The sequence below is a fragment of the Muntiacus reevesi genome, chromosome 16 (assembly GCF_963930625.1).
Source record: "Muntiacus reevesi chromosome 16, mMunRee1.1, whole genome shotgun sequence".
Taxonomy (NCBI): Eukaryota; Metazoa; Chordata; class Mammalia; order Artiodactyla; family Cervidae; genus Muntiacus; species Muntiacus reevesi.
The window spans coordinates 13,163,142-13,165,588 of record NC_089264.1 but is presented as its reverse complement, the minus strand read 5'-3'; positions in this window follow the sequence as shown (position 1 = coordinate 13,165,588).

Sequence of the window (2,447 nt, the reverse complement as noted above, 5' to 3'; positions counted from 1 at the left end):
ATTATAGCATAATATACAGCACATTACAGGAATTATAGTATAATTGTATTTTGCTAAGGCCTTACTTTTATGTTACTAAGCATTTGATTAAATGCTTAATCATTTATAGTGACAAAGTCAAATATTATTATCTGCAGTGGGCATATGTAGTATCCTGTGCAAATTTTGGTAATTCAAACATGCTCCAGTGAATTAAAAGGATGCATTTACATCTATAAAATCAGTAGGCCAGGGTGCTAATGGGGTACAGAGAATTCTTCCCAAGCAGGGAAACCCTAGCCCCAAGAACAACATGATGGTAGCAACCAGTCTCAAAACAACAAAAGGTGATTAATAGTTAATATAGAAGGAGTTATGAGCAAAAAGAGATTCAAATTTGGAACTACATAATCCAAAAGACCGGAAAAGGCAATGGCAGCCCACTCCAGTACTCTTGCCTGGAGAATCCCATTGACGGAGGAGCCTGGTAGGCTGCAGTCCATGGGATCGCGAAAAGTTGGACACGACTAAGCGACTTCACTTTCACTTTTCACTTTCCTGCATTGGAGAAGGCAATGGCACCCCACTCCAGTGTTCTTGCCTAGAGAATCCCAGGGACGGCAGAGACTGGTGGGCTGCCATCTATGGGGTCACACAGAGTTGAACACGACTAAAGTGACTTAGCAGCAGCAGCTGCAGCTGCAGCAATCCAAAAGACAGTTCAAGGTACAGATTGCATCCTGATTTGACTCCAGAGCATCTATATGAAAAACTCCTGCTTTCATTGCAGGATAAACTATAAGACAGATAAGAACTTCTGAAAGGGATGGCAAAGACAGAAAAGTCCCACTACCTGGAAGGTGGGCAAGTGGTATCTCTCTAGAAGGTTGACATTAAGTGGCTATCATTGTAAATAATCTATTTGTGTCTCTTACTGGTAAGCTCAATATTGTGTCTGGGCAATTGCCATACGAATAAATTCTTTAGCTGTAATGAATGAAACATATATATCTTACCAGCATACATTTGTCTATTGTCTTACTGATTTCATAACCATCCCCAACTGTAGAGTTGAGAATCTGATGCTGTATCCGTTCAGCATACTTTCCTACAGATTCTCTTAAGGTGTGTGTCACTGTGTCTCTGCTGTGCTTGGTCACTCAGTCCTGTCCAACTCTGCCCACCAGGCTCCTCTGTCCATGGGGATTCTCCAGGCAAGCATCCTGGAATGGGTTGCCATGCCCTCCTCCAGTGTGTGTATCAATAATATGTTCCTTTTCGTTGCTAAGTAGTATTCCATGGAGTGGAAATTCCACTGGATTAGAAATTATAGTTTCTTTAAACAATTAGAGTTAAAGACTGCTTCACAAACACATTTACTTGATTTCAGGGGTGAAAGAGAAAGAAAATAGTCATTATTCAGGAAATTATTAAGTCATTCCACCAACAATCACTGATAACAGATTATTGGGCCAAATATATCCCTATACACTTGATTACAAAAAATGACTAAGACCAAAATAGGGTCAAAATGAGTTAAGTAGCAGGGTTAAGATTGAAACCCAGGTCGATGTAGAACTCAGGAAGCAAGAAAATGAATAGGTCAAAGAACATGTTATCACTAATAATTTTTTTAGTGTAACAATTTTCCTAGGTTAAATTAGGCAGTCTAAAAATGGACACTTCTGGTTAGTTAGCATCCTATCTACTAGACCATGCGTTTACTAAGTTACGCCTTACACCGGTTTTAAGGTCAACCAGAGACAAAAACCCAGTTTTAAAAAAACACTCGAGGACAGTGGGGCAAACCAAGTTGCATCAGAGTAGCTATCTCTTCCCATCTACTACTGTTCTGGAAAATACACTTGGACTGGTAAGTCTAGTGTCCCTGAATTATCTTAGGCCCCTAATTTATTTCCTCTAGATCTCCGAAATTATTTGAAGATTTGATTTTAAACAAAGCAAAGCCAGTAGGGTACTGTTTATAAACTTTCCTACAATGCTCACAGTATGGAGATTGAAACGCAAACTGGAAACCAAAGAGAAAAAATCCTTGATGCTTCAAAACAACCACAATCAGTTCCCTGACTATTTGCCACTTAGGGTGTAATATACACAAAACCTAAGCACACACCTCCCAGAGAAGTGCCCTCTTCAGGCCTGATCCCTCTTGACCTGGGGCTCACAAGGCTTTGGTACAAAGTTCGAAAACTGAGCCTTGCTCCTACGACACCGGACACTCTTGGGACCAGAGGCGAGTAACTGCAAGGTGTAAAGATTTCCTAGTCAGGTCAAGGTCCAACAGAACAAAAACACGCTCAAGAACTCAACTGCACACGCCAGTGCTGGCGGAAGTGACGTCGGGACAGTCGCCGCAGGAGGCGGGGCGGCCGAGGGAACGGCCTATTGGGGCCCGGGAGAGGCCGGGGGTGTGGCGGCGTCGGTGGCGAGGCGCCGGCCCGGGCGCG